We start from the raw sequence: 15037 nt of genomic DNA on the forward strand, positions 1-15037 counted from the left end.
GGCCCCGCGCCCCCCTTCTCCTCCCGCAGAGGGGCCGCGGCAGCGGGGGGCGGGTCGTGGCGGGGGGGAGGGCAGAGTCGTGGGCGCGGCCGCAGCCGCAGCGAGGGGCGGCGATCGCGGTGCGGGCAGGAGCGGGGCCGAGCGCGGCTCAGCTCTGCTGCTCTCTGCCTCCCGCCGGGGCTGCTTTGCCCCCAGCCGGCCCCGGCCCCGGCCCCCGGCGCGGCAGGGCCTGATGCCGCCCAGGATGGTGCCTTGGCTCCTGGCCTTGTCGTTGGCAGCGGTGCCGGCAGGTGAGAGGTGAGCAGGGAGGGCAGCGAGCGCGGGGCTGGGCGGGCTGGGGCTGCCTGCGGGCGCCTGTGCCCCGTCCTGGGCAAGCTCTCCTGCAAGCTGCCTATGTGGCAGGCAGGGAAATGTGGTGTCTCTCTCTGCTCACAAGGCCTGGTTCCTGTGTCAGGGCTCTTCCTCTGACCATCGTTATCTATTGGGTTGAAGGAGCAGGATTTAGTGCTCCCGCTGGAGCAGTGACATTGCAATGCCCCCACCAGGGCTGCACCCTTCCCTGCCCACTCTCAAGGTGACCACGGCTCCCTCTTGCTCTCCACAGCAGTCAACGGCCAGGTGGCCTTGGAGCAACACCATGGGGAACTGGCAGTGCGAGAAGGCGAGGGAGGCACCTTCCAGTGCAGCATGCGCGGAGGCAGCATGAGCAGCTACTACATGTTCTGGTACCGGCAGAAGCTGCAGGGCTCTCTGACCTTGATTTACCGAGAGGGTGATGTCTATGGAGAGGGTTTCCAGGGTCGCTTTGAGGGGAAAGTGGAGAGCTCCCAGAACAGATTCACGCTGAGGATCCAGACAGCAAAGCAAGAGGACGCAGCGGTATATTACTGTGGTGCTTGGCGCACACTGGAGCAGGTCTTGAGCAGGGTGGAACAAGAACTGGCTGAGAGGGAGTCCAGACAGCTCCACATTTCCTCCAGGCAGCCACAAATCGGAAGGTGGCGCCAGGCAATAGCTGGTTCCAAAAGCAGGCCTTTCCCATGCTTGCAGGGAAAAGCAGAGGAGGGAGGAGTGTTTGGAGATGTGAGAGGATTTATGACGCAGCTATGAGCTCTTCTGGGAAGTTCAGAGGTGTGTGGTGAAGTGCACATTGCCTGAGCCTCCTCTCCAGCATGGCCCAGCTTTTCCTCAGTGCTCTGCTGCTGCTGCCAAGTGAGTGAGTATCGGGGCTTTGCTGCTTCTTTCCTAGCCGTGTTCCTGTGTGCCTGACTTTCCTGGGTGTGAGAGCGGTGTGCCTCCAGATTGGAGAACTGACTACCCGTTTCCTCTCTGTGTTTCTCCTGATCCCCTGGAAGACCATGGAAATAGAAACACTTGTTGCCTTAGGCTGTTATTGCAGCTTTGCTCTTGTGCTTCTCCTCATCTTGGAGGATTGGCTCTGCGCGAGTCCAGGGTTCCGAGCCCCACACCCTGAGGTGCGCTGCCTGTGGTGAGTCCCTCTCAGCTGGTGGTTTTGTGGCGCCCTGGTAGAAGCGGAATCCTGGAGGGATCCGGTAGTGGATGTCTGCAATATCCAGAGGTACCCTCAGGTGCCCAGGCCAGGATCGCATGGGTCTCCTTCATCAGCTACGATTCTTCCTGCATCTGGTGCAGGGCAGCACAGGAGGGGTGAGCCTCTGCCTCCAAGGACAGTTCCCAGCCAACCGGTCTTTTGCCCTGCTCGCCCTTCTCCGCAGGGACTGTGTCTGCCACTTCTGTGCCATTCCCATGGGAGCAGGACACCTGTCTGGGCACTAACAAAAACCTCCTCCCAGGGCCCCTCATCTCTTTCTTGTGTGCTGTCCCCCCACAGAGAGAGGAGCAGCTTATGCCAGGACATCCACCTCTGGTTGGCAGCCTCCCTGGGAGAGTTGCATGGTCAGCTGGAGGCTAGTGGAAGGTGCCCGGGAGTTCCATGTTGCCGTCTGCCCCCAGAGCTGGGAAGCCCTAGGGATTTCATGCACCTCTCCTGCCATGTATTCGAGTCCCTTTCCAGAACTTGCACAGGTGCTGGTACCAGCAGGCACTGGTCCACAGTGCAGCAGACAGAACCATGCTCAACACTGCTCCTCAGTCCTCTGGGGTCTTCCTTTCTACTCACCCATATAACCTTCCTCTCAATTGCAGGATTTTTTTTTTTCTCGAGTTCCAGCACTGAAACTTGCAGCCAAAAGATGAAACTGAGACTTCCTCAGCTTTCCCTTGCAGGAGGAACATTCCTGCTTATGGAGCTCATCAGGAGCCAAGGAGAAGTCTGAGTTTGTCGCAGAGCACATTCCCCAAAGGCCAAAACCCTGTTGCCAACACCAGCTGTGCAACCAAGTGTTCAGTATCAGTCCACTCAATCTCTCAGCTGTGGAGGTAAAAGACAATCAACAATAGTGGCAAGACTAACTTCATTTTTTTGTTTTACTAATCACTATCTTAAGATAGAGCAAAGAAAGAAACCTTGAGCTCTGTACAAAATGCTCCAACTCCTGCCTGGCTTGCCAGGAATTCAAACTGCATAAAGCCGGTTAGCAGTTGCAGAGTTTGCTAGTGAAGACTTCCATTCTCTTTGTTCTCTGCCTTGTATATACAGCCAATCAGGGGAGGGTTAGATAGTAACTATACCAACCAAAGAAATGTATGTAAGTCATTTACTTATGCTAATCAGGGAAGCCTCAGCCTGATCTGTGCATCAGACATGCTTCCCCTGCAGCTGCTGTGGGGTGTGTGTGTGTGAGAGTGAGAATAAAGGTGCTCTCTGAACTACATCACTGCAAGTAGTAGAGTTTTTCCACTTTTTTTTTCCCCTCCTTTCTCCTCAGGGTGAGGCCCCAGGCACTGCCTGCAGCCCAAGACTTGCAGAGCTGTGTCCTCCATCAGAAGCTCTGTCTGCACCAAAGCCTCTGACATGACAGGGACAGCTGCTCCAACAGGCCCTGGGGAAAGTGCTCTGTGGTGCTTCACCACCATACCTGAGGCCATGAATGCTGGTCTGGACTGAGATGAGGATGCCTTCTTTGTGCCCTTCTGCACCTACTGCTGCAAAACTGTTGCATCTGTTGGCTCTCTCTATCACCTGTGCTGTGTTAGCTCTGTTACCTGCAGCTCTGTGAGAGGATCTATGATCCAGATGAGAGCACTCCTGGGAACCTAAGCAGCAGTGGGGTGGAATGCACATTCCTGGGGCCTCCTCTCCAGCCTGTCCCAGCCTTTCCTCGTTGCTCTAGTCCTGCTCCCAAGTGGGCAAGTGTAAGAGCATTGCTGCTGTGTTTTTAACTGTATTGGGTGTTACTGTGTTTGTGAGAGCTCTGTTCCTGCAAAGACACAGAAGTGATTAGGTATTTTCTCCTGGTGTTTGTTCTGGTTCCTTGTAGGAGCAGGCACATGGAAATACTAGTTTCCCCAAGAGTGGGGGCCTTCTCTGCCCTCATCACAGCTTTTGCTCATTTGCTGCTTCTTCTCATGCTCATTTCCAGGCACACGTTCCCAGCTGAGGCTTGTGAGTTTTGGACCCTGCATAGGGCAGGGCCTCAGAGTCTTTCTCCTCAGGTGTGCTGTGTTTGGGGTGTCCCTGTCCACTGGTATGTTGGTGGGGCACTGGCACAAGCAGAAAGCAGGAGAGAGCCAGGAGTGGATGGCTGCAGTTTTTGGAGGTGTGCAAACAGACTGTGCCCCACGCTTCCAAAAGAGGATCAGCATCACCAGAGACGTCCCCAGCAACCCCTTCTCCATGCAGCTGCATTCCCTGACACCCAGGGCATCACCTTATGTCTCTGGGGAACAGCGGGATTGGACCCCTGGCACTGGAACCATGGTGCATGGGGCTTGAGCAGGGTGCAGGGTCCACTCCTGGTGTGTTTTCTTTGACCTGAAGACAAGGCTGGGCTTTAGGTGCTGTGGTGGGGATACAGTGGTGGAACCGGGCTGCATACATCAAGCATGCCCCTTCCTCTGTCACTGACATTCTTGAGGGGATTGATGGTATTAATGGGGCAGGTTTGCTTTGGGCTGTGTCAGGTCGAGAGGAGTAGGAGAGCACAAGACCAGACTAGCGGAGCAAAGTGACATCATGCGAGAGCCCCCATAATATTTCATTAAAGAGCACAGTTACTGGCAGAGCAGGGCTGGGGCTGGGGACAGCAAGAGAGAAGCAAAGTCATCTTGGGGTCCAGCTCTTTCTGCTTCCACACTGGGCGCACTCCCCCATGCAAATCGCCTTCCCCACAGGGGAGCGGGTGCTGTGGCAGGGAGATGGAGGCTTTCAGGATTTCAGAGACATTTCAGGAGAGGGCCAAGATCAGCCGCAAGGAAGGAGTCATTTTCTGGGGCCAGTGAGCTTCCCCAGGTGGAGGGATGATGCTGGTTCTCCATGTCCCTGGCAAGCGGACCCCACTGTGGCAGGTGAACTACCTCTCGCCCTGTGCATGCATTGCTTTGCTCTTTGCACTCTCTGTCCGCAGGGGTGTGGGCCTGCATGCAGCTAGTGGTGGCTGCTGGAGCGTTCTGAGTGCCTGGGGACTCTGAGCACCTCTTCTGCCATGGATCCAGCTGGGCCTCATACATCAGCAGCCAATCAGGTAATATGAAGAAGTATGGGGCCACTGTGGAGGGTCAAGCCACCACCTGCTGGGACAAACCCTGGGCTCAGCAGACTCTGGTCCTGCGCACTCTGCATCCCTGGCACTCAGCTCAGTACTTGTGGACCATTCATTCCCATGGGGACAGGAGACCTGGATGCACCCTGACTGACACAAACATCCTGCTGGGGCTGCTGATCCATGGTGCAGGAGCTGGAGGGGAGGCGACTGCCAGGAGGGGTTCAGGGCAGCTCCCAGGGAGGGATGGGCCATCGCTGCACATCGTGGGGGGGATCCCACTTCCCAAATCTACTCCTCACACTCCCTGCCCTCCACTGTCTCCAGGGACCCTCTTCCCAGGAACAGCCATGGCCAGCTCTCAGGCTCTTCGGCCTCCAGGAAGGAACAGGGCACACTGGAGATCAACTGGCCTAAAGGGGATGCATCCTCCTCCCCACCCTCCCAAAGCCAGCCTCCTGCTTTGGGTACATACTGGTGCCATGTTGAGCATGTGCATGTGCCAGGTGCTGTGTGTTTACAAAACAGCAACACACCTTAAATGCCGCAGAGAAAACAAAGAGTTAGGGCATTTGTCATGAAAAATGATCCTGGAAGGACAAAACTGAGCCTTCCATTCTGAATGAATTATTTGATGTTTACACTGAGGACCTTCCCTGAAGGATTGAAAAGGCATCTTGCAACTGTCCTAGCTTTCACAATATGGCCTGACGTCGCCCCTTTTCTTTTCAGCCTCAAGCGCCTAGCTCCAGTGGGCTCCTGCCTCCCCTTTGCCCTCTGAACCTCCATTTCCCACCTCCTACCCAAGGGACTAGGCTGGAGCACCCAGGGGAAGAGGGAGCGTACAGGAGCTTGCAGGGTTGGCAGCACTGCTGAAAAGATGACACCAGCCAGGACCATGACACCGTGGCACATCTTGGTCCCAGTGGGTGTATTGGCCTGCAGGCACAGAAGTTCTTTTGGGTCCCTCCCAAGCATGGTGAGCGCACAGAAGACAGTCTCCGCTTTCTTCAGAGGATATCCCACAATGTTGTCCCCCACTGAGCCTCGCAGGAGTTGTGTGGGGTGAGCTGGGGGGTGGGGTGAGTGGAGTTGGAGCCAGGACACCGCTCAAGCCTGCACCATCTTGCAGCACCAAGCAAGGACCTGCTCCCGGTGCCCATTAGCCCCATGGAGTCTTGGCTGCCTGGGGAATCCTGGGGGGCCTTTGTCACAGAGAAAAGGTGTGGGGGTGTTCATTCCTCCACGCTCCTCCCCATGTCAGCCTTGTGTGCGGGGGACAGGGAGTGAGGGCAGGGTAAAATGAGAGTGCGGGGCATGGGGAGGGTCCTGGGAGGGGATGCTGTGAGCGGTGAGTGGGTAATGACTCTCCCCCAATGGTGGCAGCAGCTGGGATCCCGCCATGGTGGCAGGGCTTGGTCCTGGCCGGTGTCCTGGCCTGCAGTTGGAAAGGTCCCAGTAGAAGCTCTGGCTCCTTCCCAAGCAGGATGAGTGCACAGAGGAGAGGATGCCTGCACAGGGTGGAGGGAATGGCATAGGGGAGGCTCTGCCTGCGATATCCCAGCCAAGAGGGGCCAAGCTCAGGGGTCCTATCTGGGAACAGCAGTTCTGCAGTGCCAAGAGATGTGGGGGCACAAGGATGCCAATCTGCTGCTCCCAGGGCCAGCCTGGGAGTGTAACATGTAGCGAGGGCCCTGCACTCCCACTGTGCCAAGGACGGTCCCGCTCCTCCTGCACTGGGTGCGGTTCCTGGAATGAGGCTTCTCTGGCCCTGCACCCCTGGAACTCTGCCTGCTACTTCTACACCCTTCACGGAGTGACAGGAAACCTTCTGCGCCCCAGTGTAGCCCACCTGAATACCATCCATCCTCTCTGTGCAGAAATAAGTTTTGGCCGTAGCGGGCCAGCCACGCACAGAGAAAAGGAGCAGCACTGTGGGGCTCCCTTCAAGTCTCAGCACTCTCAGACACTTAGGGTCAAAAAAGAACAGATCTCACACAGTGGGATGCATACAGCCCCCTAGCCCAAAATAAACCCGATCTCTCATGAAATATAGCTAACACATACAAAGAAAGAGTTCTGTGAGACCGTGAAACTTCATTTAAACCTGGAAGGAAGAAAGGACAGCAATTCTGCACTCCATTTCCCCACATTCCTTCCAGAGAGGGCAAGGTCAAGGAGAGAGGCATGGGGACAGCAAGCTGCTTGCTTAGGAGAGGTCCCTGCATTTCCTGTGCGAGTGGGGAGAGCAGGAGGCAGGCTGGAGTGCAATGAGGGTGCAGGGTAGAGGAACCATGGGGTGCTGTCGGGAAGAGCATGGGATGTGGTTGAGTGGGTTTTAGTAGGAGGGAGTGGTCCCCACTCTGTCTCTCGGCCCTGTTGTCAGGGGACAGGGAGTGAGGCCAGGGCAGGATGGGGGTGCAGGGCATGGAGAAGGTCCTACGAGAGGACACTGTACGTTGACAGCTCACCCCTGGCGCCAACCCAAGCTGGGTCTGGCCAAGGCCCTGACCTAGCAGTCTCTGCTCCATGTCTCCTGGCCACCCTAGCCCATTTCCATGACTCCCTCACAGCTCACAGCCCCTCACCCCGCTCTCTGTTTCAGAGCTGCCACTAGGCAGGCAGGCACCTTTTCCCTATCGCCTCAGAGGCTTAGGGTCCCTCTTTATGAGGCTCCACAGGGCTAAAGAGCCTGTAAGCCCTCACAGCCGTCCTGGGAGAAAAGGGAAAGGAGCTGTGGCCTTCTGGGAATGCCACGCTCCTCCTCTGTTGATGAACCTCCCCTGGCCTGGACTGGCCTGGCCTGGTCTTGCACCCCCCCCCCCTTCTCCTCCCACTGAAAGCGCTGTGACAGTGGGGGCAGGTCAGCTGGGGTCAGTGGGTGAGGGGCACAATCCCTGTGCAGACAGGAGAGGGGCTGAGTGGCTCTGCTCCTCTCTGCCTCTGGCAGGTCCTGATGCCACCCAGGATGGTGCCTTGGCTCCTGACCTTCTCCCCCACAGCAGTGCTGGCAGGCGAGAGCCGGCGAGGGAGAGCAGTGAACCCAGGGCTGGACGGGCTGCAGCTGCCCATTGGTGCCCATCCACCATGCCAGGGCCCAGCTCCTCCTGTGCAGAGTGCATTTTCCCCTGTGGAGGGGGGTCCTGTGGCAGGGAGAGAGAGTCTTTGTAGAGGTGGAAATTATTTCTGGAAAGGTCCAATGTCAGCCCTGAGCAGGGCAGCCATGGTAGAGGTGGGACCATGGCTCTCCCTGTTCCTGAGTAGGTGACACCTTTGCCTGAGCAGGTGAGCCGCCTCTACTGTGTGCATGAACTGCCCTGCTCCCTGAGCTCTCTGTCCACTGGGGTGAGGGCTCAGGTGCAGCCGGTGGAGGCCAAGGGAGGGCTGTGAGCAACTGGGGACTCTGTACACCTCTCCTACCATCCATCCAGCTTCACCTTCAAGGACCACGATGCGCTTTGGTGTCAGCAGGCCCCTGGGATCAAGCCTCCAGTGGGTCTCTCACACCAGCTACGATTCCTCATTCATTAAACACGTGCCAGCGGTGGAGGGGTGAGCCACCACCTCCTGGGACAATCCATGGGCCGAGGCATCTCAACACTGCATGCCTTGCACACCCTGCACCCCTGGGACTCTACCGCATCCTTCTCCAGCATTCCCCCAGGGACAGGAAACACAGCTTTACCCTTATACAAACCTCCTGCCAGGGCCCCTGGCCCAAGGTGTGGGAGCTGGCGGGGAGACGAGTGCTGGGGGCGGGCCTTGGGGCTGTTCCCAGGGAGAGCTGGGCTATCACAGCTCTTTGTGAGGTGATCCCAGGTGTCCTGGAAATGGAATTATTCCCTCCATCACTCTTTGCTACGCCCCAGACTCAAGGACAGGTCTCAAATCTACTGTAAACATTTCCATTTCCCGTAACATTTCCCCTTTCCACATCTGCCCTCTAAGCCTCAGCTTCCTTGTGCCTATCGCAGCAAAGCCACGTGGTTCAGGGCTTCTTCCGTTCCTCCCCCAGATTCATGGGTCTCACTGTCCAGGCGGGCTCCAAGAGGGCGACTAGGCTGTGCCTGGGACATGGGGTGGAGGCTGGGTCAGCTCAGACAGGGGTCACACGGGCACAGAAGGGGTGATTGTGAGGGGGAAGCAGGCAGAGCTGCTCTGCAGACAGAGCCAAGCTGAGGAGAGGCAAGGCAACGCTGGCCTGGATGTGTGGTCGACAGCGTGCATGGGGTTATTGCCTGTCCTAAGCAGGCAGGACAGGCACACCAGGCATCTGGGAATCAAGTGTGCCCCTGCATCTGGCACAGCCCTGTGGGGCTGTGCTGACTCCTCGCAGCCTGTCCAGGACAGGGAATTTTCTCTGGCAAGCTGCACCTGCCTACACTGGAGCCCACTTCTCTCAGTCCTCCCCACACTGGGCAGAGCTGAGCAGCGTGTGAAGCCTTGGAAAACATGTCACCTCCTCTGGGTCCCTGTGGGGCAGGTTGGGTGCGTGGGCTTTTGGAGGCTGACTTCCAAAGCTGTTTCTCAGCCCCATGGCCAGAGGACCGGGAGCAAAGCTAGGGCAAGATGCGGTTGTGAGGCATGGGGACAGTCCTGCGAGGGGAGGGGATGCTGGAGGCTGACAGCCCGGTGCTGGGGCCGGCCGAGCTGGGCCTGGCTGAGACCCTGACCCGTGTGCTGGCAGAGCAGGGCACTCCGCATCTTAGCTCTCCTCGCTGCCATCCACGACCGTCTCCAGGGCTCCGTCACGGCTTGCAGCCCCCAGTCTGCTCTTCTTTCTGGAGCAGCCCCCGAGCGGCAGAGAAGCTTTTCCCTCTGGCCTCTGAGGCATTGCCCAGGGCTCCTCTTTACGAGGCTACGCAGGGCTGGGGAGCCCGCACACTCGTCCCACCGTGCGGGGCAAAAAGGGAAAGGAGCTGCGGCCTTCTGGGGGCGCCGCACTCCTTCTCTGCCGATGAACGTCCGCCGGCCGGGCCCTGCGTCGCCGCTCCTCCTCCCACAAAGGGACCGCGACAGCGAGGGGCGGGACGGGGCTGCGGTGGGGGCAGAGTCCTTAGCGCTGCCGCGGTGAAGGCCCCCAGTGGCGGTGTGTGCAGGAGAGGGCCGAGGCAGGGCCTGATGCCGCCCAGGATGGTGCCTTGGCTCCTGGCCTTGTCGTTGGCAGCGGTGCCGGCAGGTGAGAGGCAGCCAGGGAGGGCAGCGAGCGCGGGGCCGGGCGGTCTGGGGCTTGGGCTGCCTGTGCCCCGTCCTGGGAGCCAGCTGCTACCTGCTGCCACGTGAGGTGCAGTCTGCCATGAAAATTGCCTTTGCCAGTGGGGATGAGGTTCTGTGGCAGGGAGAGGGAGGTTTCCAGTACTGGGGGACATTTCAGGACAAGGCCAAGTTCAGCCCTGAGGAGGGCAGCCTTGGGATTTCCCAGGGCCAGTGGGTTTCCCAGGGTAGAGGGATGAGGGAGGGATGATGCCGGGTCTCCATGTGCCCAGGAAGGGGACCCCAGAGCGGCTGGTGAACTGCCTGCCACTGTGTGTGTGTGTGCATGCACTGCCTTGCTCCCTGCACTCTCTGTCCACAGGGGTGCAGGCCCAGGTGCGGCTGGTGGAGGCTGGTGGAGGGCTGCGAGAGTTTGGGGACTCCGTGCAACTCTCCTGCCATGGATCCGGCTTCAGCTTCAGCTACTATGATTTACTTTGGTACCGTCAGGCCGCCGGTGCCACACTCGAGTGGGTCGCCACCATCCTCCGTGATTCTAGCTCCATTCGTTATGGTACGGCAGTGAAGAGTCGAGCCACTGTCTCCCGCGACAATTCACAGGCTGTGGCATCTCTGGCCCTGCGTGCCCTGCGCCCACAGGACTCGGCGCGCTATTTCTGTGCCGTTCCCACAGTGACAGGAAAGCCGTCTGCACCCTGACACAAACCTCCTGCCGGCGGCCCTGGCCCAGAGTGAGGGAGCTGGAGGGGTGGGGAGTGGCAGGCAGGTTTGGGGGCATCGCTGCTCACTGCGTGGCAATCCCACAGGTGTGGCAAATGGGACCTTTCCCCACATCCCTCCTTTCTTACACCACAGAGACAAGGGCAGGCTTCAGCTCTAACATGGGCATTTCCTGTAGCTTTTCCCCTTTCCACGCCCCCCCCCCCCAAACGTCTTCTTTGTGCTTGTTGCAGTGGATGCCTGTGGGAACAGCCCTGCTGTGTTTTCAGGTGTGATTTTGAGCTTCTTACACTTCTTGCACTCCTCCCTCCCTCCCTCCATTTTGCATTCCTGGTTGTCACAGTCCCGCCCTGCTTTGAGGAAGGGACGGGGTTGTGCTGAGGACGGACCTTGGCTGGGTGCAGGTCACAGAGGCCCAGATGGGGTGGGAAATGTGGGCAGAGCAGCACTGCAGCCAGAGCTGAGCTGGAGAGAGGCAAAGTGGAGCAGGCATGATCATGTGGGTTGCCAGATGCATGGGGTTATTGCCCTGCCTAGATCAGCGTGATGGGGGTCGCTGGCACCTTGGGACCTGGGCATGCCCTGTACCCGGCTTGGCCCCGTGGAACTGTGCTGACTGCTCGCAGGCCTGCTGGCCTGACCCTCATGTGTCCCTGCAGAGCACATGGGGAAGAGCCTCGTTCCACTTGCAGCTGCGGATCAGGCACCTCAGTGCGGCTTATGGCCTCCATAGCAGGGGAACAGGCAGGGCACAGGGGAACCTCCCAAGGCTGCTATATCTCACCACTTGTCCCAAGAGAAGCAGAGCCCTGCTCAGGCCAGCCTGGTTGGACTGGTACTGTCTCTCAGCTTTGCCTGTGAAAAGGAAGTGGGCTGAGGTGAGGTGGTTCTGCTCTTGCTACGTCTCTTCCTGGCCATGGTCCTGGGAGGTGAAGGAGATCCTGGTCCTTGGGAGGCATCAACAAAGCTCAGAGCCCTTTCTGTGCACTTACACGTCCATACTAAAGGGGGGGATATCAGAACTGAAGGGGATGGTGGGGGAGTCTTTTCTCCACACTGTGTTTTCAGTGGTGCCGAGCAACAGGACGCAAGGCAACAGGCACAACCTGAAACACAGACAATTCCATCTGAACAGGAGGAAATACTTTTTCACTGTGAGGGTGACAGAGCACTGCAACAGGTTGCCCAGAGAGGTTGTGGAGTCTCCTTCTCTGGAGATATTCAAAACACACCTGGATGCAATCCTGTGCAGTGTGCTCTAGGTGACCCTGCTTGAGCAGGGGGGTTGGACTAGATGATCTCCAGAGGTCCCTTCCAACCTCAGTGATTCTGTGATTCTGTGTTTCGACCCCGTGGGCAGAGGACAGGGAACGAGGCCAGGGCAAGATGGGGGGTGTGGACCATGGGGAGGGTCCTGTGAGGGAAAGTTGTGGGCTGACAGCCTGTAACTGGGGCCTGCTTGAGGTTGGTGTGGCCCAGGCCCCGAGCCGGCTGCAGGCGGAGCAGCGCCCTCCTTGTCTCTGCTTTGTTCCTAGACATTCTTGGCCCTCCCCATTGCTCCCCCATGGCCAGCAGCCCCTCCCCCTGTTCTCCTTTCCAGAGCGGCCAGCAAGCAGGTGAGCAGCTTTTCCCTATTCCCTAGGCATTGCCCAGCCCTCTTTCCAGGGGCTACGCAGGGCTCCAGAGCCAGGACACCCTCACAGCCGTTCTGGAAGAAAAGGGAAAGGAAGCTTGTCCTTTTGGGGGCGCCACGCTCCTTCTCTGCTGATGCCTCTGCCCAGGGTCGGCCAGGCCTGGACCTGGGTCCCCCCTTCTCCTCCCCAAAAGGGGCTGTGACAGTGGGGGGGGGGGGGCAGGTCGGATGGGGGAGGGCAGAGTTGGCAGAGCTGCTGCGGCAAGGGGCTGCGATCCTGGTGCGGGCAGGAGCAGAGGCGAGGGTGGCTCAGCTCTGCTCCTCTCCGCCTCCCGCCGGGGCTGCTTTGCCCTCGGCACTAGCCTATGGCCGCGGCTCCCGGCCCGGCAGGGCCTGATGCCGCCCAGGATGGTGCCTTGGCTCCTGGCTCTGTCCTTCACAGAGATGATGGCATGTGAGAGGTGGTCGGGAAGGGCAGCGAGCGCGGGGCCGGGCGGGCTGGAGCTGCCTGCGGGTGCCTGACCCCCTTGTGGGGCCCAACTCCTCCTGCTCCCATGCGGAGTGCGCTCTCCCATGAAAACTTCCCCGCTGGGGCCTGGGTGCTGTGGCAGGGAAAGGGAGGTTTTCAGGAGTTCCGAGACATGTCAGGAAACGGCCAGATCAGTCCTGAGGAGAGCAGCCTTGTGATTTTCCAGGGCCAGTGGTTTTTCCAGGGTAGAGGGACAGTGCTGTCTCTCCATGTCCATGGAAAGGGGATGCCTTAAAAGCTGCAGTGGGCTTGGGATACTGTCAGGCCCTTGGTTCTGGCCTGGAGTGGGTCTCCTCCTTCCAATCTGATTTATCGAGTACATGCCGGTGGTGGAGGGTTGAGCCATTGCCTCCTGGAGCAATCCATGGGCAAAGGCGTCCCTGGCCCTGCATGCCCTGCACCCCTGGGACTCCACCTGATAGTTCAGTGCCATTAGCATGGGAAGAGGAAGCCTGGCTGCACCCTGACACAAACCTCCGGCAGGGGCCAGGGGCCTCTCTCTGGCCCTGGGTGTGGGAGCTGGAGGGGAGGTAACTGCTGGAGTGTTCAGAGCTGTTCCCGAGGAGACCTGGGCTTTCCAAGTGCACCGTGGGGCAATCCCACAGGTGCCATAAAGAGCTACCTTCTTGGGATTAATCTTTTCCTCTTCACAAAACGCAAAGGCAGTGTTCAAGTCTGACAGGGGTGTTCAGCATATTTCACCTCCCCAAACAACCTCTGGCTACTTGAGCTGCCTGCGGCCTTCCCTCCCTGCCCTTCTTCGCTCAGGCTTCCAAAGTGTTTGAGTTTTGGAAATAGCATTTCTTGCTTCCATCACCCCGTGCCCTCCCGCCCCGGCCTCTTTCCTTGTGCTGCTTGGAGTGAAGTGGTGAGTAAAGAGCCCTGCTCTGCTTTCAGGATCATTTCAAGGCGACGCAATCAAACCGACAGTGTCTGCAGTGGGGGGGCGAGCAGGGCATGCAGCGACCTTCCGATGCACTTACAGCTCCAACTCCTCCTATATTTATGTGGCCTGGTCTCGGCAGCGTGCTGGCGGGCCCCTGCAATACATCCTGCAGAGGAAGGGCCGGGGGGGTTCATACAGCCACACAGCCCCTTTTGCCCGCAAGAGGTTTTCTGGCCAGGCCGATGAGAGCTCCGGCACCTTGGGCATGGCCACGCTGGACCTGGCTGACAGTGAGCTCTATTATTGCGCCCTGCAAGGACCACGGTGGGAGATGCTCATGGGTGCCCTGACAATATCAGCTTCCTGCCCTCCTCCCTTTTGCGTTTAAGGGTGTCAGAGCCCAGCCCAGACTGGAGGGAGCGACACGGGGTACAGAGCTGAGGGGTACCCGGGCCGTGGGCAGCAGCCCAGCACCCAGCTGGCTGGGCAGGGGTCCCGGGGGCACAGACAAGGCAAAAAGCAGGCAGAGCATCTCTGCAGGCAGAGCCAAACAGAGGAGAAGTGATACAGAGCAGCCCTAGCCACATGGGCTGCCGTGTGTTGGGCATCCTGGTTTGGGTACAGACCGGTGCCATGTCAGCATGTGCATGTACCAGCCGCTGGGCATTTACAGAACAAGAACACCCCCTAAATGCCACAGACAAAAGCCTTCTTAACAGCACTGCTCAGTTTGCTGAGGGTTTCCTTTCTAATCACCCAGACAGCCTTCATTTGACTTGCAGATTTGTCTTTCAGGTCCCAGCAGGACAACTGCAGTCAAAAGAGGAAAACAAGACTCCCTCAACATTCCTGTGCAAAAAGTCATTTCTGGAGCTCATGGGGAGAGAAGGAGAGTCAGAGTTAGGGCATTTGTTAGGAAAAAAGATCCCGGAAGGACAAAACTGAGCCTTCCATTCTGAATGGGATTATTTGATGTTTGTTTCCCAGATCTGAGAATGTAATGGGAGCAAGAGCTTTTGAGAACATGTGTCTCTCTAAGGTTAGCATCTTGGAGCTGAGAAGTAGGAGGCCAGGCAAATGTGAGAGTACATCAAGTGATTGCTTGAGCTCTCACCATGTGCTGCTCATCCTTGGCTCCTGTGTCTGCAGGTGCTCTTGCTCAGGTGCAGACAGAGGCCTCTGAGCCCACAGCAGGGAAGGTCTCAGAGCCTCTCACCCTTACTGCCACATCTCTGGCATACCCCTCACTGACAGCAGCTACGCTTGGGACTGGGGCCAGCAGCCTCCTGGCAAAGACCTGCAACACACTGTGCTGCAGTATCCTTTCACAGGACTCCAACACTTTGCTTCGTCCTTCCAAAGCCAAGTCACCAGCTGCCCCTGGAACTGCTCTCTCCAGCAGCTGCAGACACAGCCACCTATTTCTGCAGCAC

The 15037-nt window shown here is 58.3% G+C and overlaps 1 long non-coding RNA gene across 1 annotated transcript; it reads left to right on the forward strand.

Annotated features, from left to right (window-relative positions):
* The first annotated feature begins 1222 nt into the window (after positions 1 to 1222).
* Positions 1223 to 2793, forward strand: LOC136994405 (uncharacterized). Its single transcript, XR_010886491.1, has 2 exons — positions 1223 to 1489; positions 2167 to 2793. It is a non-coding gene; the product is annotated as an uncharacterized lncRNA (long non-coding RNA).
* The last annotated feature ends 12244 nt before the right edge of the window (positions 2794 to 15037 follow it).

The sequence above is a fragment of the Apteryx mantelli genome, chromosome 28 (genome assembly GCF_036417845.1).
Source record: "Apteryx mantelli isolate bAptMan1 chromosome 28, bAptMan1.hap1, whole genome shotgun sequence".
NCBI lineage: Eukaryota > Metazoa > Chordata > Aves > Apterygiformes > Apterygidae > Apteryx > Apteryx mantelli.